At 42.8% G+C, this 21,595-nt stretch overlaps 1 long non-coding RNA gene across 1 annotated transcript in view; it reads left to right on the top strand.

The window, feature by feature from the left end:
* The window catches only part of LOC119482526, a 62,409-nt gene extending 46,521 nt beyond the window's left edge, over window positions 1–15,888 (top strand). The window contains exon 3 of the long non-coding RNA XR_005205451.1: window positions 15,300–15,888. This is a non-coding gene — a long non-coding RNA (uncharacterized LOC119482526). The remainder of the gene's footprint in view (window positions 1–15,299) is intronic.
* Window positions 15,889–21,595: the final 5,707 nt, after the last annotated feature.

Here is a 21,595-nt window from a genome sequence, read left to right as displayed (position 1 = left end):
CTTCACAGCTAGAACACCACCGACAACACACACACGGTCTGTCGGACACTCGCTGAAGTTGTACCGTATGTGTGTGTGGCGGCGGCGAGCACGAAGCTACCAGCAGAGCTACAGCTGCTAACGTGGCACAAACACACACACTGTTTGCCGGACAATCGCTATCGTTAATCCAGACAGACACACAGCTGACAACCTGCTAAACTAAACTAAATGTGCGATGGAGACTTTTACTAGGAAAGTGGCTACATGTCCGCGACACTACACGCAGCATCGTAGCTGCATGTGAGGAAACGGTTAATAATCGGTTAACGAGGGTCGGTTATCGGTTCAAAATGAGCATCCCTACTGTGGGCTGATTTCTATTTAAAGGACTCGGGACGGTTTTTGTTTCGTAACATCAGCCGATGAAGTAATTTGCAAATGGCGAGCTATAGTTAGTATCGTGGAGATTGGATATTAACGATGATAAATGATTGTAATGTCACGTCACTGTTTTGGCCGATGCCCGGGATGATCGATCGCGTCTATGGAGTGCGAGTACGAGCAACAGGATGCCGACTGCTGTTCATTTAACGACCTTAACGACGTCATTAATAACAGGGACTTTCTAAAAGTTACATATAGTACCTTTAAGGTATGATGTCTTTCTAAAAACATACACTGTTAAATGTTTTGTTTTGTACCCCAGTGACAATATTCTAACGGCACTCTACGTAGTATACTGTTGTTATTGCCATGCACTGTCCAAATTGTAATATTAAAGCTGCACTATTCAGTATTTTGTATTTTAAAGGAACAATGTGCAGCATTTAGGGGGATCTATTGGCAGAAGTGGAATATAATATTAATAAGTATGTTTTCGTTAGTGTACAATCACCTGAAAATAGGAATCATTGTGTTTTCGTTAGCCTAGAATGAGCCGTTTCTATCTACATAGAGAGTGAGTCCTCCTCGTTTTCACGTTTTCACGTGCTGGCTAGACGACCGGGTCAGAGCATCTCCAGGACTGCAGCTCTTGTGGGATGTTCCCGGTCTGGAGTGGTCCAAGGAAAGAGAACCGGTGAACCGGCGACAGGGTCAGACCCGAGGCTCATTGATGCACATGGGGAGTGAAGGCTGGCCCGTGTTGTCTGATCCAATAGAAGAGCTACTGGAACTCAAACTGCTGAAAGAGTTAATGCTGGTTCTGATAGAAAGGAGTCAGAACACACAGTGAGGAGCAGGTTGTTGCGTAGACCGGTCAGGGTGCCCGTGCTGACCTGATGTTATGGCTGACCGGTGTATGGACACTTGATTTTGTCTTATTTGACAGTGAAGAGAATTTCCACTGGTAATTGATTGAGTTCATCGCTGATCACTGGTGCGTTCGTCTAATCGCCCAACCCTCATTCCTCTCCCCGTATACCTGCTCAGCTTGTCCAAGGCAAGCGCCCAAAAACATGTTTTCACTAAACCCCAGGAACACTTGATACCTGACCATGAATAGGAGCGTCAAAGGAGCGCCCTCAGGGCTGAATCCAGAGTCGGGACGCCAGCCTAATAGCTTACATCATTTCCTGCCGGGGTGGGACCTGGCAGCGGCGGCAGTGGCGGCCACGCCAAGCACTTTGTTTGAGTTGGACGCAGCGGTGGAGAGAGCCCGTGTCACAGCGGGGTGTGTTCATGCGCTGTGAGAGGTTCCTCTGACTCGGCAGCTCTCGGTGGAAGCACAAACGCCTCAGAGGAGCGTTCAGCTGTGATCTCATGCTGCTGTTTGATGTGTGTGTGTGTGTGTGTTTGTGTGTGGTCATAGTGGTGGTTTTGATCACTCTTGATGAGGTTGTGGAAGAGAAACATCATTGTAAAACCCAGTGATGTAAAAACAACCTGTTTGAACTACATCAACGGTTCCAATGATGATCCATCGAAAGTCCAGTTAGGCTAAATACGTGTTTACAGGACAGTCCAACGGGGACGCCATGAAGGGACAGCAAGCGTGTCCAACATTTATGTGGGTAGCAGGCTAACTTTAGCATAGTTTCAAATTACACAAAAGATCAATCCTTCCTTTAACGAGAGGTTGATCCCATCCTAACGCTCTAATCCGGTCAGGCTGAACCCGTGAGTTGAGCGAGTTGAACAAGACCGTATCTAGCGGAGAGGAGGTAATCATCGTCTTTTGAAATTGAAATCAACGTGGACCAAATTGTGGCCTGAGTGTGGAATTAGGGTTAGGGTCCAGCCAGCATACATTAAGAGTGAGAGATACAGTGTGTTCCAATCCGCGTACTTCTGTACTTACACTTACTATTTTGAGTGCATAAGTGTGTTCACACTGGGAAGTACGGCAAAATGCAGTGCACTCAAAGTACCCGGATGTTGTACTCAAAACGGTCAGATCGTTGAGTGTGGAACGCTGGACACTTTCCACACTCAACTGTCGCCATCTTGGCTACGTAGTGGAAGGGGCGGAGCCACGACCACTATTCAAACAGACGTAGATAACAGAATAAAACAATACGTAAACATACCGGTGCATTTTCAGCCAACAGGAGAACACATCGTATTCGACGACGATGGAAACGTAATTTCCACTCTGCTTTCATTTTTTTCAGAAGATATTTTGGCGGGTAGCGAGCCGCGGTCAAATGTTGCGATCGTCATTTCCGGTTAGTGCGCCGCAGAGTATTCGATTTGAGACGATCCTACCCCGCTGAAATTTCCGCACTACTCAAGTGAGTACAGAGTACACATAGTGCACTACATTGAAGTGTTCTTCTGGAAGTACGTGGTTTGAAACACACTTAAGAGTAAGAGTAAGACTCACTTTTGATAAGCCGGCCTCTTCTTTCTTTGGGGGTTGCTTTGCAGAATTGGCCGTAGTCGCTGACGCTGGAATAGCAACTTATCCTGCAGAATATTCCTCCGTTAATCAGGCTGAATGGACGTGCACGCACATCTGTATCAGTCTTCTAAAAGCCTGAAAACAGAGCGATGAGGAGGAGCAGAAGTCTCTCAGACTACTTGAATTACAATATGCTGCCTCCCCCAGCTTTAAAGCATAGGATGCCCACATTAAAAACTAAATGTAGCGTTGCTTAATATAGCCTTTTGAAGCCCATTCTAAAGCCATTTATAGATTTGTATTTTGCTTCTTTGTTAAGAGTTCTCATGACTTAATGCCACTCATAAATGGTTCAGTTGAATGAGGGATTATGTCCATGCTGTCTGTTGATGACGTCCCTCTGAGCCTATCGCTCCGTCATCACCACCGGTTTTCCATTGTTGTCTCCGAAGCTCAGCAGAGTCGGGGGGGTCACGACGTGACGATCGGCTCGGTAAACTCACAATTCCTGTTTCCATGAAACCAAAAAGGGCCTTTTGTTAAGACTCACACACCCTCGCACTTTAAAATTAAACACACAGTTGTGACGTTTGACACCGGGGGGGGGACGAGACGGAGAGGAAAGTAAACTGGCTCAAATCTATCGACACAGTTCCTCAAGTAGGCTTCAAACATCCGTTACACGCTTGTGACCGAACCTCGCATGCTTTCTAATGCCTTTACTAATGTGACCCTGCGTGCCCTCAGATTGTTGATTTATGGAATAACTGCTCAAATTTGTTTTGTATCCGTTCGATGGTTTCGTCCTCAATAAACTGCCAGGGCTCATAGTTTTGACTTCCAGTCGGTGATCAGTGAGCCGTATGGTTTGTGTTTGTCTTGGCTATATATTCCTGACAGCAGAGAGATATTCTCCTTGTTCATAATTCCTCTTTTTGGGGTTTTGCATTGGTTCGGTATCTGACGGATTCTGTGTGGTTTGAAAAGCTTTAAAGGTCCCATATTGTAAAAAGTGAGATTTTCATGTCTTTTATATTATAAAGCAGGTTTAAGTGTTTTATAAATACTGTTAAACTATCAAAGCGCTCAATATACAGAGAAATACACACATCCCGTATTCAGAAATTGTGCGTTTGAAACAAGCCGTTAGGATTTCTGTCCATTTGTGATGTCACAAATGGACAATATTTAGATCATTACACGGTTTTAAACGTAAACATTCTAAATGTGTCCCAGTTTATTTCCTGTTGCAGTGTATGTTAATAACATCAGCTGACAGGAAGTAAACATGGACCCAAGCTGTTGCCTAGCAACGCAATTCTGTTTCAATTCCGTTGAAATGCACTAAAAAGGAGCATTTCAGACAGGAAGGTGAATACAGGTATATTCAGGCAGACAGTATGAGGAAAATAATGTGTTTTTTGAACATTAAAGCGTGTAAACATGTTCTAGGAGAAACCCAGAATACAAACATGAACCTGAAAATGAGCACGATACGGGACCTTTAATAATTAATGAACGTGTTCTGGATGCAAACCCACATGTAGGTGTTGTTCTTAAGATGTTAGAGGCCTTTGAAACACATCTCTCTCTCTTTCTCTGTGGACTGATTGGTGTCTTCTCCGTCCAGTGATCTGTGTATTGCAAACTGCCGTGATGGGAATGACAGATTTTCACACAGACACGCAGGACATCCTGTTGTTATTGATTCCTTTCAGAGGAGCTCAGGAATGTTCCACACATGCTCGGCCATCGATTGTTAGAAGACAGACAGAGTCGGCGGCGCTGCTATACTCGTGGGACGGTTTCACTGTTAACTGAAAGAAAGCTGCTCAACTTTGACGGGAAACCGCCACTCCTGTGGAGAAAGAGGTTTAGAGAGAGTGAGGAAAGCGCTGCGTTGACCTTATGTATTCACGCCGCCGCAGGGTGCTGCGCTGCACTGGGTGGGTTTTATTTCATCAGGTTTCGGATGAATCTCCCCCCAAGCTGGAAAAAGCCAATAAGAAGAGAACCAAATAAATAATTTGTGGGTCTCAAAGGAGACTTTGGTTCTGAGATAAGATACATAACCGACACATTACAAAATGATCAGTGGCCTAAAATCAATACTAAAACTATTCTTTGGTACCAAATGTGTCTGAATTTTGGAGAAATGTGTGTGAAATATTGCACAAGACGTTCACCTGTAGGATATTTAATACTGCAGCCGCACAAATCAGCATCTTGGATTCAAATATTTCATCGAATACGAACCATGATTCAGCTTTAAAGCAGCAATATATATTTTTTTTGGCCACTTGGGAGCAGCAGAACGAGCTGTAGAGCAAAGACTGTATATAAAGATGGACAACACGTCTCCACTTCCTTCCTCCCGCTGCACAGAACTCATTAAATACTCGATCTTTGGGAGAAGTTTTAAAGCTAGAGCGAAGATACTGGTATCATATGAAACTAGAAAACCTGATGAATCCATCGGTACCAACCGTGTCAGCTGGTCATGAAGGAGGTTAAATAACGCTCCAAACTTACACTAAATTTTGGCGAGGGAAAAACTGTCATGGCCATTTTCAAAGGGGTCCCTTGACCTCTGACCTCCAGATATGTGCTTGTGTGAGGGTTTTTGTCCAAAAAAATGTCCAAAAAGTTTCTGAAAAAAAGTCAGAACAAATATCAGAAAAAAAGTCAGAAAAATGTCCCAAAAAATGTCCCAAAGAAATTCTGAAAAAATTCCAAAAAAGTCAGAGAATTGTCCGAATAATGTTCCAAAAAAATTCTGAAAAATGTCAGAAAAAATATCAGAAACATTTCTGAAAAAAGTCTGAAAATTGTCCAGAAAATGTCAGGAAAATGTCCGAAAGAAGTCCTGAAGGAGGTTAAATAACACTCCAAACCTATGCTAAATTTTGGCGAGGAAAAACTGTCAAGGTCAAAGGTCACTGTGCCATAACTCAAGAATCAATATGTTAACTATGACAATTTCACACAAACTAATCTAACGGGATAAAATGATGAAGTCATGACATTTTGGACAGACATGGATGTAAAATCCGGTTGTTTTAGGCATTCACTGTTCACATGAATAGGTAATACCAAGAAACTACAAAACTGGGGGCCGTCATCTACTGTAAGTAATACACCTACTATGGATGAGTACCTCGTACAACCTCACTTCAAAACACCCGAACTATCCCTTTAAGTCCAACGACAGCTGACCAAAAACTCTGTTTCTTTCTTCTTTACAAGGTTGAGTTGGAAAATTAGCCGATTTAAACATCAAGAATTTTGGTCCTCATTGAATACAAATAAGAACACACTGACAGATCAGAGTCTCCATGTATATCTCCATATATTGAACGCTGGCCCGCTGCCAGCTGTTTGTTGAAAGAGGAACTCTTCGTTGGCACACAGACTGTTTACACTCTCGCCAGCAGACCTTGATGTGAATCTTTCCCTCGCGATGAGTCGATTCGCCTACACTTTCTAACAAAACACTCACATGTGCCCCGCGGCACACAATCAGATGTCAGGAGGGGGATATTTGGCTTCAGATGAAGAGATTTTGGTGATGTGTCGGGCAGGCGAGCGATTCCAGGAACGTTAACGGCTCTTACTGTAACACGCTGCTCATGTTGGGAAGCTGTCGTGGCACCGAGCCAGGAGGGAAGCAGAGGGGAAGTTGAAGATTTACAATTTGGCTTGCGGTTAGTGCTTTTGCTGACTAACTCTGAGTGTATGTGTGTGTGTCTGTGTGTGTGTGTGTGTGTGTGTGTGCAGCCTGAATGCATTCATCACACGGCTGCTGTCGGCCCGGCAGCGAGGCCAGAGCGTTTGAGTTACGTGACGCGGTGCTTTTGGCACCACATCGCCAGTAAAGGCTGCTCTTTGTGAACTAAGTGTGTGTGTGTGTGTGTGTGTGTGTGCGTGTGTGTGTGTGAGTGTTTTCTGAGTCACTCTGCTTTGTGGGCTTCAGGAGAAGCGTGTCAGACGCACACAAAAAAACAACTGCAGTGTAATCCAGAGAGGTCTCCGGGGGTTTAACAGGCTGTGCTGTTATTGGCAAAGAAATGACTAAATGTCTCGCTTTACTGTAAGTGGGTGATGAGTCGAGATTATGTCATGACCTGTTTCTCTCTGTCTCGCACACATACGTTTACTTTTTGGGGACATTACATTGACTTGCATTCATTTCCTGGAGACTTACCCTAACCCTTATCATTGTTGTAGGTCTATGGTACGACGGTACGACGGAGTATTAGGGCCACATTGAGGAAAAACAATCAATCTGAGATTTAGAGAATAAAGTCATAATATTATAAAGTAGTAATTTTACGTATTCATTTCTTTATTCTCGTAATATTACGACATTTTTTTCTCGTAAAGTTACGACTTTATTCTCGTAATGTTCTGACTTTTTTTCTCGTAAGGTTATGACTTTATTCTCGTAAGGTTATGACTTTATTCTCGTAAGGTTATGACTTTATTTTCGTAAAGTTACGACTTTATTCTCGTAAGGTTATGACTTTATTATCGTAAAGTCATGACTTTATTCTCGTAAGGTTATGACTTTATTCTCGTAAGGTTATGACTTTATTCTCGGAATATTACGACTTTTTTTCTCGTAAAGTTATAACTTTATTCTCGGAATATTACGACTTTTTTTCTCGTAAAGTTATGACTTTATTCTCGTAATATTACAAAAACAATTTCTCGTAATATTCTGACTTTATTCTGTAAATCTCAGATGTTTTTTCCCTCAATGTGGTCCTAATACTCCGTAGTACATTGTCTCTTGGGCCCTCACTGCATTAGACTGATATACTATATACTTAGACTATAAACTGTGTTACCTTCATCACAATGATCACATGTTTTGCGGCTCCAGACAGATTTCTTTTTTCTCTTTGCCTAAATGTCTCTTTTGATATTAAAGGTTACCGACCCCTGCCCTAACCCTAACCCTAACCCTAACCACTACCTGCCTAACCTTATCCACTGACCCAAAAATTAGCTATTTCCAAATTGAGGACACGGCTTTCTACCCTTTAAACTTCCTTTTTCTATTTAACGCCCATCCCCATCCTCCTCTCTATTCGTTTTCATTAGCTCAGATCCTAGCATACATCAGACCGGCACATATGGGTACTTTGCAAAAGTCCCCAATTGCACAAGCTGTCCCCGATTAACTGTTTTTTAGTCTGGGATGTGTCCCCGAAAGTAGCCTAAGTTAGGAAAACACACACACACACACACACACACACACACACACACACACAGTCTAGCTCAATCACTCTCTATTTTAAGAGGCTGAAAGCAGCATCCTCTAAACTCTGATATCAGCCTGTGTTCCCGGCTTGGATGACTCAGACTGTTGTCATGACGACATACCCATCCACCCCCAAGCCCTCTCCTCCAGTGTCACCCCACATCATCACACCACCCCATCCATCCACCCATCCATCCTTCCATCCATCCTTCCATCCATCCATCCATCCATCCATCCATTCATCTCATATGAGTTTTAACATCCCTCATTCACTCTGCATCCTCTCTCCTCTCCTCTCCTCTCCTCTCCTCTCCTCTCCTCTCCTCTCCTCCCTTCTCGTCTCCTTAAGGCTTGTTTTCCAGTTAACTTCAGATCAGCGAGCGACAACATGCTGCTATTTTTATCCCCCGCCTCAAATTGGCCTATTAAGATAGTTTATCCGTGTCCAGGGAGGAAGGCCTCTCGGCCAGGCGGCCCGGCCCGGTCGGCCGGCCCGCCGCCACCGCGCTGCGTTGGGAGTGGACTCGGGTTGTGATCTGTTCCCGGAACTGAGCCCAAAACAAAGCCAGATGTTTGAAATTCTCCAGAAAGGAAAAAAAGGTTTTTGTTTTGTCCACTTCTCCTTTTTCCAGGATGGAAATTCGGATGAGGAGAAATACGTCAGCGTTGTTTGTGTTTCAGATACGCAGGAACTCTCGAGGCTTATCCTGTGATGTGGGCTTTTGTTTTTTCCAAAAGGAATATTGATGGCGGTGGCGTGTGGGTGCTGTGTACTCCAGGGCTCAAAGGATAATATCAATGTTTGTTTGGACTCTTTTAATTTGTGCCAATCATTTAGGTTGTTTGTCTTTTATCCATTCTTCCTGTAGTCGGGCCTGGAAATGTTCGTCAGTCAGTGAATTTGGTTCATTCAACACTTAAGTCCAAAGCACTGCTACAGGCCAGATTGCAATGAACTTTGGTTTGAACTTTGGAGTGTGATTCCTGTTGACTTCTGGATGTTATATCTGATCCTAACATCAAGTCAAAGCTTTCCCAAACCCCATTTGTGACCGCGTACTCATTGTTCTCTACACAAACCTTACGGTGTACGAGTTAAAACCTTATTCCTTCACCTGTTATCCAGCACTGGGTTGCATCTCCAAAAGGTAATTTCCTGATCCGACTGATGTCTGCCCGGAAGTATTTGGTGAATACAAACATTTCAGTATTTTCACAGACTGCAGCAGCTCTACTCTGCTTTTCTTCAATATAATGTTTGGATTTTGTCAACACCATTGACATTACAACCAGGGCTGTCAAAGTTAACGCGATAATAACGCTCCAAGATTACACTAAATTTTGGCGAGGAAAAACTGTCAATGTGTGAGGGGTTTTTGTCCAATAAAAGGTCAGAAAAAAGTCAGACAAATGTCCGAATTGTTTTTAAAAAAAATAAGAAAAAAAGTCAGAAAAATGTTTAAAAATGTCCAAAAATATCTGTAAAAAATTCTGAAAAAATGAAAGAAGTAAAAAAAAAAAAAAAAAAAAAGCCAGAAATATATCAGAAAAAAATGTCCAAAAAAAGTAAAAAACAAGGTCCAAAAAATGACCCCAAAAAGTCTGAAAAATACTAGCTTGTCATGAAGGAGGTTAAATAACGCTCCAAACTTAAACTAACTTTTGGCGAGAAAAAACTGTCATGTCCATTTTCAAAGGGGTCCCTTGACCTCTGACCTCCAGATGTGTGAATGTAAATGGGTTCTATGGGTACCCACGAGTCTCCCCTTTACAGACATGCCCACTTTATGATAATCACATGCAGTTTGGGACAAGTCATAGTCAAGTCAGCACACTGACACACTGACAGCTGTTGTTGCCTGTTGGGCTGCAGTTTGCCATGTTCTGATTGGAGCATATTGTTTTATGCTAAATGCAGTACCTGTGAGGGTTTCTGGATCAATATCTGTCATTGATTTGTGTTGTTAATTGATTTACAATAATAAATATATACATACATTTGCATATTTGTCCACTACAATGTTGATAAGAGGATTATTGTGGGGTGCAATTTGTTTGTTCAGTCCAACATTTCTGTAATTGTGGGGATGATGAACCTTTTCTCCAGTCGTGTCCTCTGGATGGAAACACTTCCTCTAGAACGGCAGCCGAGACGGAGCCAGAATGTGATGTAGCTGCATCCAGTGGACATGTGGGGCGTTTGGGGCGTTAGAGCTTCCACACTGTGAGACCTCGTTTGTTCTGGTCAGAGCAGAATACGTTTCATGCTTCTTTAATTGTGCCTGAGTTAAATGTTTTCATATCACTGTTACTTTATGCTCTCCCAGCTGTCTCCTCCAGGAAATACTGCTTAACAAACACGCCGTCTTACAAGCTGAATCGTCTTTGTTTTCCACGACAGCAGTTAATTATAAGCTACGGTAGGTCGCCGTGAAACGTGGCGTGAAATGCAGAGTGGACAAAAGCCACGGTGAACTGTACAACACACTGTTATCCTGCAGTATCTCTGTCAGCTGTGTGTCAGCTGTGTTGAGTGTGTAAAGTATCGTTATGCTCCTTTAGTGGAGATTGATGCTCTCCGCCGTCGCCGCCATCAGCAACGCTCGCATTAGCATAACTCTGCACGCCGGGGCTCATGCCTGCCTCCCTCTGGGCTTTTTAACTCTGCACGACCTCCGCCTGAACCGCACCGCTGACGCACATTAATGCACACAGGCGAGACCCGAGGCTGTACACACACTACTGCAGCGTGAGCCGCTTTATGGTAATGTCACTGATGAGAGGAACAGCGGTGGGCCGTCTCTCTGCCTGACGTTCATCCATAAATCCAGACGTTGGTTAAAAGTAATAAAGAGGAGCCTATACAGCCGATAACAGAGATAGAGTGGACCCAGAGGCGAGCCGTTACGTCTGCTGGAAGGCTTCGGATTGTTTGTCACCATTTATATTTAGTCCTGAAGGTTTGATGCATTTTGGTTTTGATGCTTTAATACAGACTAGACTGAAGAGGCCGAGACAACGAGGGGTCAAAACTTTGAACCCAAACATGATGCCTTAGATGGCACCGGTCTGATTGTGCTAAGACTTACAAGGGTGATGCATCCCATTTGGGCCTAATGGGAGCTCTATAACTCTATAACTCTATAACTCTATAACTCTATAACTCTATAACTTTATAACTTATATATTTTAAAGGTCCCATATCGTGCTCATTTTCAGGTTCATACTTGTATTTTGGGTTTCTACTAGAACATGTTTACATGCTGTAATCAGTGATGCACCGATACCAGTATCGGGTATCGGGTCCGATACTGTGCTCATGTACTCGTACTCGCAAAACGGCTCTGATACAACGGCACCGATACCACTTGACGGTGGTGCGCCCAACCCCGCTGGGCCGGGATCCGGTGCACCGGTCCTCACAAGGTTTTGTTTGCACCCTCTGACTCCCGCGTGCGTTAGACTCCTTGGTCCGTGTTTCAAGACGGGTCAGGGGGGTTGCCGACATCGCTGCAGACCCCTGGCGCCTTTTACGTGGGCCGAGCCCTGACCTGGCGGCACGACGCGGTCGGGGCGCACTGAGGACAGTACGGCCCGGTCGACTGTCGCACCGGGAGCAGGGGGCCCCGTCCCTCCCCGGCGGGGAGAGAGGGCGCAGTGAGCACTTTGTCCACGGTGCCGCGAGGCCCGGACAGGGAGCGCTGTAAAGCTGCGGCCGTGAGCCACCTTCGCCCCGAGCCTTTCCAAGCCGACCTAGAGCCGGTGGCGGTGCACCGCCTCGTATGCGGGACCCCCCAGCCTGCCGTGTGTCACTCACACCCTCCAGCTGGCTGTTAACGAGGGTCTTTAGGCACAGAGAAGTACTCGTATCGGTACTCGGTATCGGAGAGTATCCAAATGTAAGTACTTGTACTCGGTCTGATTAAGAGTGGCATCGGTGCATCCCTATCTGTTGTCATCGACTGGCCCGTAGGAGGCCTGCATCATTCCTGGGGGATGTTATCATGTAGTGACAGAACAGAACAGGCATTTTGGGTAATAACAATTTGAGTTTGTGCACACACATGCACATGTTGAGCGAGCACCCGTTCTCCCCCACATTGCAGACACCTGCTTGCTGTGGCTGCTTTCCCAATGATGAATGGTTTGGTTCGTGCCAACTTTCACTCTCCGACCCCCAGAACTGATCCCAGACCGCAGTGTGTTAGTCTTGCTTTAGGGAACGGGGGGGGGGGGGGGGGGGGTGTTAGTGTTGCTTTAGGGAACAGGGGGTGTGTGTTAGTGTTCTTTAGGGAACGGGGGGATGTTATTGGTTTAATCGATAACGACAGTTCAGCCGTGACTGCTCTGTGAGAGCGTCTTCATCACTTGTGTCAGTGTCTCTACTTTTCCTGGAACAGCTCCGTATGAACAATGAGATGGCTCACAGAGGGGGGGAGGTTTCTTGACGGGAAGGGAGGATCAGTATCAGTGTCGGTGGCCCTGAGGTGCCGGATCTGGCTGCTGGAGGAGCGGTCCGCTGGGATTAATGGTTTTTAATACTGCACGTCTGTCCTCGCTCTCACAGGAACAAGTGAATGGTTTCATTCCGCTGCGTCGCCTCCTTCAGGAAATGAGTGTCAAGGTGATAAGATGATCGGTACTCGAGGCGTTAGGGCCTGAACTCTGGGTCCAAGGTCCAGTTAGTTTATGAGGAATAATTTAATGATTCACTAGAAATCAAAGCCCAAAATAATGACATAATGAGATTACAGGTCTCTGTGATCTCCCACAAATCTAATTATCAACATTCATTTACAACAGAAATAACTCCCCAGGTGGGTTTGGTTGAGCCAAAGTGTTATCAAACTGGTTTCTCAGATGTGTTGATCTGAAGCAGCAGCTTTTAGCTCCTTCAGCGTGTCATACCACTCTCTCTCTGGTGGGGGGGTCGATCTGCATATAACACCTACTGAAAAGCCACGACGCAACTCGGCCGTGACGGTTCATTTATTACGTGACAGATTGTCAAATGTTGGTGATATTTTTACAGTACAAGTGGACACCAGCGCCCACATGCGTCGCCTAATCTTTTCCAAAACTGTTAAAATAATCACCACAATCGGCGAGGTGATGAGGCTTTAACAACTGAACTGATCATCTTGTTCTCCGGAGGAACTCGTCACGATGCTCGGACAACCAAACATCCAGTTCTCTATCAGTGACTCACCCACACACACACACACACACACACACACACACACACTCTTGTATGCAGATGATAGATCTCTCTATTTCTCACCTGAAGGTGTGTGTGATGATGTGACAGGTGGTTCAGACAGCGGCGCCGCGGTGTGACTAATGGTTGTTGCTAAACGGCGTGAACATCCTGTGCATCTATTCGATTAATGCTGCAGCTCCCCCCACCCCCCACCTCCTACACCCACCTTCACATCCCTCCATCCAGTTATCCGTTCACTTATCCGTTGTATCTAAGAAATGTCATCGACCCCAAAAGAAATTACAAATCCTTGAATAGAATCTTCAATTTTTTTATTAAATTAAACTTTCTTTAATGAACAGAACTCGTCAGTTTCGTCAACTTAAATAAAGTGATGACGTCTTGACGGATTTGCGAATGCAGATACATACAACGACCTAAAGGTCCCATATTATAAAAAAAGTGAGATTTTCATGTTTTTTTTATCATTATAAAGCAGGCTTAAGTGCTATATAAATACTGTGAACATATCAAAATGCTCAATCCACAGGGAAATACACACAGCCCGTATTCAGAAACTCTGCATTTGAAACAAGCTGTCAGGATTTCTGTCCATTTGTGATGTCACAAATATACAATATTTAGACCCTTTACACAGATTTAAACTTAAACATTCTAAATGTGTCCCAGTTTATTTCCTGTTGCAGTGTATGTGAATGACATCAGCTGACAGGAAGTACACATGGACCCAAGCTGTTGCCTAGCAACGCAATTATGCTGCAATTCCGTCGCAATTATGTCGAAATGCGCTAAAACGGAGCGTTTCAGACAGAGGGTAAATACAGGTATATTCAGGCCGACAGTACGAGGAAAATAAAGTGTTTTTTTTTAACATTACAGCATGTAAACATGTTTTAGTAGAAACACAAAATACATGTATGATCCTGAAAATGGGCATGATATGGGACCTTTAACTAATTTACTATATTAGTGTCGGAGCTAAAATGGAATTTTTATCTTATTGTGGTTAAATAAATGTAATTTATGGTGTTGTTAGATCGCTGCTAGACCGCTCCATTAATATGGGTGCGTGCCTGTTTTGACCACAGTGAAAATGTTGCTTTTGAAAGGCTAAACGCCAACAAATATGGACTGAAGCTGAATATTTCCTGAGATTGTTTTACTAAGTAGCAAAGAAACATATATTTTTTTAGGGCTGTCAATCGATTCATATATTTAATCGCTATTAATCGCATGATTGTCCATATATTTAATCACGATTAATCGCACATTTTGTATCCAATCATAACATGGCAAACTGCAGCTCAACAGGCAACAACAGCTGTCAGTGTGTCAGTGTGCTGACTTGACTATGACTTGCCCCAAACTGCATGTGATTATCATAAAGTGGGCATGTCTGTAAAGGGGAGACTCGTGGGTACCCATAGAACCCATTCACTGATCTGGAGGTCAGAGGCCAAGAGACCCCCTTGGAGCGTTATTTAACCTCCTTCATGACCAGCTAGTCTGACCTGGTTGGTACCGATGGATTCATCAGGTTTTATAGTTTCATATGATGAGCCCGCTATAACCTGCAAAAGATTGATTGCGTTAACGCATTACAGAAATTAGTGGCGTTAAAACTAATTTGCGTTATTATTGCGTTTACTTTGACAGCCCTAATCTTTTTAAATAGTTACAGACGTTTGGATATAAGTTATCCAGTAAGTGTGTCATTATGATATTAGTTATTCATCCTGGCGCTCCGCCTGTGATCGTTGTGAATCACTGGGTTTATGGGATAACACAATGACGTATTTGACCCCCCCAAAAGAATTGCCTTGTTATGAAAGGAGCCCAGTTATCAGCGCGGTGGAGTATCGCACCATGACTCAGCAGTATTCCACCATGACTCAGCAAAACTGGAACCGAGGGAGAGAAAAACAAATCTTATATAAAAATTGCCGTCGTCATCGTTTAACGTCATTTCAACCTCTCTCTCCTTCCAGGCGGCGTGGACGGACAGACGGACGGGTGGACGGACAGGGAGGAGGATGACATCACTGTCACCCGTGGGAGCCGGGGGCCTGCCATTCATGCCACAGTGGTGTGTATGTGTGTGAGTGTGTGTGTGTGAGTGTGTGTGCATCTGTCTCTGTGTGTCACTTCCTGGGAGAGAATAGAACAGGAAGCCGGAGTAAGAGCTGACAACAAGCACTCGCCTCACCTCCACAAGGAAGCCTTTCTCCCCAGAGAGCAAAAAAGGAAGTGTGTGTGTGTGTGTGTGTTTGTGTGTGTGTGTGCGTGTGCGTGTGTGTGTGTGTGTCTCACTCACTCCTGCATTCATACTGCAGGGCGCTGGTGTTGGTTCTGCTGTTTCCATTTTCTATTAGTTCACGTCTGACTCTTCTAAAAACCTTTGGACACATTGTGATCCCTGTTTCCTGTTAGACATCAGAGGTCAGCATCCTGCGTCTCTTCAGCTCCTCTCCAGTGGCGCCCTGGGGATGTTTAAACATGAAAATGAATAACTGTTCTTCTGTTTACATTTTCATTTTTATTTTCATTTATCATTGTTGTAGGTCTATGGTACGACGGTACGACGGAGTATTAAGGCCACATTGAGGAAAAAATAAATCTGAGATTACGAGAATAAAGTCACAATATTATAAAGTAGTAATTTTAAGTGTTAGTGTTTTTTTTCTTGGAAAGTTATGACTTCATTCTCGTAATATTACGACTTTTTTTCTCGTAATATTACGACTTTATTCTGTAAATCTCAGATGTTTTTTCCCTCAATGTGGCCCTCATACTCCGTAGTACATTGGCTCTTTGTCCCTCACTGCATTAGACTTATATACTATATACTTAGACTATAAACGTTGTTACCTTCATCACAATGATCACATGTTTTGCGGCTCGAGACAGATTTTTGGGGGTTTCTTTTGCCTAAAATGTCTCTTTTGATAGTAAAGGTTGCTGACCCCTGACCTTTGACCCCTGGTCTAAACTGAGAGAGGATCTACAGGTCAGTCACATCACCATAGTAACTATTTGTCAGGGTATCATGGGAGCTTCTAGAGGTCATGTCGCCCTCTTGTGCCAGTAAGCAGAATTACAGGACTCGGAAGGCAGTGTGTTAAACCACTATATGACAGCGTGACACAATATTGTGTCACGGATCTCAGTGTGAGGTCCTGTCTGTGTGACCAGGTTAGCTGTGGGATGCAGTCCAGCTTCCCTCTCCGTCCTCCGCCTCCACCCTCCTCCGCCTCCGTGTCATTAAAACACAGACCTGGGCGTTGGCGGCCGTCGCTCCCTCTAACTGACACACGGGGTCATCTTACACCACATCTCTCACACACCTGTAAGAGCCACTGGGACACACAATGCAGCATTTACTGCCGTAGCCCTGTTGTCATGACGACCTGGCCGGTTACATAAGTGCTGGGCGCCGGTTCCCACAAAACGCTGGTTGGTGTACGGAGGTCTTTGTGCTGTGACACGAGACACCACACACACACAAACACACACACACACATACACACACACACCCTGTCACTGTTTGTACATTCCTCCAGCTGGATGTGCTCGTCCTCTGCTCGTATGTCACAGAGGGAACAGACGTGTTTAACAAGCCATTTAATCCGGCGACGGAGGTTAAAATACACGTTGTCTTCAAGCGAGTGAGGAGAATTCGCCAGCTGGGTGGTACAGTTTACCCTCAGAGCAAATAGACTCAACGTTTTCCTGATTCTACTGGTTGAATCAGACTTATTTTACTTTCATTTTGTCGCTGTCAACAAGTACTGATTTTCTTAAGCTGGATAGACACTGTGCGATTTTATTAAAGGTCCCATATCGTGCTCATTTTCAGGTTCATACTTGTATTTTGTATTTCTACTAGAACATGTTTACATGCTGTAATGTTAAAAAAATATATATATTTTCTTCATACTGTCTGTCTGAATATACCTGTATTCATCCTCTGTCTGAAACGCTCCGTTTTAGTGCATTTCAATGGTATTGCGTTGCTTGGCAACAGTTTGGGTCCATGTTTACTTCCTGTCAGCTGATGTTATTTACATACACTGCAACAGGAAATAAACTGGGACACATTTAGAATGTTTATATTTAAAACCATGAAATGGTCTAAATATTGTATATTTGTGACATCACAAATGGACAGAATCCCGAACGGTTTGTTTCAAACGCACAATTTCTGAATACGGGCTGTGTGTATTTTTCCGTATATTGAGCGTTTTGATAGTTTAACTGTATTTATAAAGCACTTAAACCTGCTTTATAATATAAAAGACAGGAAAATATCACTTTTTACAATATGGGACCTTTAAACTATCAAAATGCTCAATTTGAAACAAGCCATTTGTCCATTTGTGATGTCACAAATATACAATATATGTATAGATCATTACAGAACAGGAAGCTCGTATTTAGAAATTGTGCGTTTGAAACAAGCCGTTAAGGATTTCTGTCCATTTGTGATGTCACAAATATACAATATTTAGACCATTACACAGTTTTAAACATAAACATTCTAAATGTGTCCCAGTTTATTTCCTGTTGCAGTGTATGTAAATAACATCAGCTGACAGGAAGTAAACATGGACCCCGACTGTTGCCTAGCAACGCAGTTCCGTTGCAATACCACTGAAATGCACTAAAAACGGAGCGTTTCAGACAGAGAGTGAATACAGGTATATTCAGACAGACAGTATGAAGAAAATAAAGTTGTTTTTTTAACTTTACAGCATGTAAATATGTTCTAGTAGAAACATAAAATACAAGTATGAACCTGAAAATGAGCACGATATGAGACCTTTAAGATTTTTTCACAGTGAAGCGATCTCACCATTTTGCTAGATTGAAAGGGTTTTAAAGGCCCGTTTCTCAATATACTGTATATATATATATGAGCGAACAGGAGCGTATAGAGGCAAGGGAAAGGTGTGTCATAAGTGGGTGTCATGTTGTCCATCCATACCTGCAGGACAGGTACGGTCGGTTGCATTCAGTGTCTCATATGTAGCTAGCTAAGTTATTGTTGCAGTTAAAGGAATACTAATGCATGTATACATTCACTCACAAGGGTTGTCATGTAATTCATCTGTCATCTTCCCTGCAGGATCAATGGCTGTGAGTATATACTGTATATATATAGACCTGCTTCAGTATGTAGCCGACAACACCCACCATGCATTCCTCCTATAATACAGACGTTAACTGTCGTGTGCCGTCAGCCTTGTTTAGTTGTGATGTACGTTCTGTTCTGAATCCCTCTCTGCTCTGCTGCTGGAGGCACATTTTCACGTGCCAGCTGTCCATGTCGCCGCGCTGCCATGACAACCACATTCATGTTTTAAAGACCGACTTCCTTCGAAATAAGAAGCGCTGTCACGTTTCTCCTCCTCTGATCCGCTGACAGAGGACGGCGCTGCAGGGAGGATGTCAGTCCAACAGAGTACGAGGGAACTAACTTGACTTGCAGTGATGTTGTGTGGAGAAGCTTTTCATGGTGTCCTTGTGGTTGCGGTTGCATTACTCTCATTATTGTGTTGTGCTTTTGACAAAGAATAGGCCTTAAAGGTCCCATATCGTGCTCATTTTCAAGTTCATACTTGTATTTTGTGTTTCTACTAGAACATGTTTACATGCTGTAATGTTAAAAAAACGCTTTATTTTCCTCATCCTGTCTGCTTGAATATCCCTGTATTCACCCTCTGTCTGAAACGCTCCGTTTTAGTGCATTTCAACGGAATTGCAACAGAACTGCATCACTAGGCAACAGCTTGGGTCAATGTTTACTTCCTGTCAGCTGATGTCATTCACATACACTGCAACAGGAAACAAACTGGGACACATTTAGAATGTTTAAAACCATGTAATGATCAATATATATTGTATATTTGTGACATCACAAATGGACAGATATCCTGACGGCTTGTTTCAAATGCACAATTTCTGAATACGGGCTGTGTGTATTCCTCCGTATATTGAGCGTTTTGATAGTTTAACAGAATTTATAAAGCACTAAAACCTGCTTTATAATATAAAAGACATGAAAATCGTTATTATTATTATTAGTAGTAGCAGTAATAATAGTAATGTTAATTTTGTCACAAATATACAATATATATAGATCATTACACGGTTTTAAACGTAAACATTCTAAATGTGTCTCAGTTTATTTCCTGTTGCAGTGTATGTGAATGACATCAGCTGACAGGAAGTAAACATGGACCCAAACTGTTGCCTAGCAACGCAATTCCATTGAAATGCACTAAAACGGAGCGTTTCAGACAGAAGGTAAATACAGGGATATTCAGGCAGACAGTATGAGGAAAATAAAGTTCTTTTTTAACATTACAGCATGTAAACATGTTCTAGTAGAAACACATAATACAAGTATGAACCTGAAAATGAGCACGATATGGGACCTTTAATAACTCTCTATATTATTATGATCCTGGTCTCTTCTGAAGAGGTAGGTCTTTGGGCTTTATTTAGTCGTCCGAATGATACTGAACCAAAGTGCCAAAAAAATAAAAATAAATAATAATAATAATAATAATAATAATAATAATAATAATTTGTGCCTACTTCTTTTCTTTTACTGCTTATTTTTGTTTCGTATGCACTTTTGTCAGATAATAAGCAACTGTTATTGTATATATGTATACTCTGTCATGGTTGAGTGAGGATTCAACTGCATGCTGTCCCAAATATCAGCCCCTTATGGAGCTTAAGGAGCAACTAAAATACAACATATCAATAAAATACATTTCTAAAATCGGATGGAACTGTGACTGTAACTCATCTCACCGCTGCAGCTGTGACACCGAAACACGTCTTCCCCCAGAAGCTGGTTTCACATGGTGGTTTAGATGTGTGTTCCCATTGTCTAGCACCATTTGAAATCAGTGTTCTTGGGGACAGGAGGACAGCTCCGGCAGTGAGTGAGCCCCAGGAGGACACAGGACAGGACCGCCCTTCCTCCTCCTCCTCCTCCTCCTCTTTCTCCTCTAAAAGATAACTGATTTCTTCTGGTGCTTAGAGCCCGCTGCAGCCTTCTAGCACCATTTGAAATCGGTTATAAGACTGTGGATCAATGCAGCGAAAACAAAGAGGACAAGCAGAAGAGAGAGATGCTCATGGATTTTAACTTATACTATTATATCAGCTCTCATAAATCTATCTTACTTGTATATTTTGTAAAGGAGAGTTTCTTCCACTGCCAGCAACAGGTGGATGTTATACTGCAGTTCCCTCTGACCGCCACTAGAGGCTGATGGAAGTCTATTTAAGGATATTGAGCTGCATGAAGTGAATTAAAAATTAACAATAAATCACATTTATTTACAGGACAGTGTGTTTTTGTGTGTTTTTATTTCCTGCAAATGTTTTGCATATAATAAGATGATGGAGTCACAGTCCTGTCTAGGACAGGGGTCTGCAACCTGCGTCTCTTCAGCTCCTCTCCAGTGGCTCCCTGTGGGTTTATAAAAATGGAAATGAATAACTGTTTTTTGTTTACATTTTAATTTTTATATACCATTGTTGTAGGTCTATGGTACGACGGTACGACGGAGTATTAGGGCCACATTGAGGGAAAATAATAAATCTGAGATTTAGAGAATAAAGTCATAATATTATAAAGTAGTAATTTTCTTTTTTCTCGTAAAGTTATGACTTTATTCTCGTAATATTACAACTTTTTTTTCCTCGTAAAGTTATGACTTTATTCTCGTAACATTACGACTTTTTTCTTGTAAAGTTGTGACTTTATTCTCGTAATATTACAACTTTTTTTTCCTCGTAAAGTTATGACTTTATTCTCGTAACATTACGACTTTTTTCTTGTAAAGTTATGACTTTATTCTCGTAATATTACGACTTTTTTTCTCGTAAAGTTATGACTTTATTCTCGTAACATTACGACTTTTTTCTTGTAAAGTTATGACTTTATTCTCGTAATATTACAACTTTTTTTCTCTTAAAGTTATGACTATTCTCGTAATATTACGACTTTTTTTCTCGTAAAGTTATGACTTTATTCTCGTAATATTACGACTTTTTTTCTCGTAAAGTTATGACTTTATTCAGGCGGGGGGGGGTTTCTTTTGCCTAAAATGTCTCTTTTGGTAGTAAAGGTTGCTGACCCCTGGTCTAGGAGATAGGGAGGAAAAAAGATTGTTTTAATTATGGTTTGAACATGAGGAGGAGGAGTTATCTGTCTATGTGTCATTGTCTGTTGTTGATGTATGAATCTCTATGGCAATAATCT

The sequence above is a fragment of the Sebastes umbrosus genome, chromosome 23, assembly GCF_015220745.1.
Source record: "Sebastes umbrosus isolate fSebUmb1 chromosome 23, fSebUmb1.pri, whole genome shotgun sequence".
NCBI classification, from domain to species: Eukaryota; Metazoa; Chordata; class Actinopteri; order Perciformes; family Sebastidae; genus Sebastes; species Sebastes umbrosus.
Note: the sequence above shows the minus strand (reverse complement) of the source record. Positions and strands in the feature narration are given on the sequence as shown.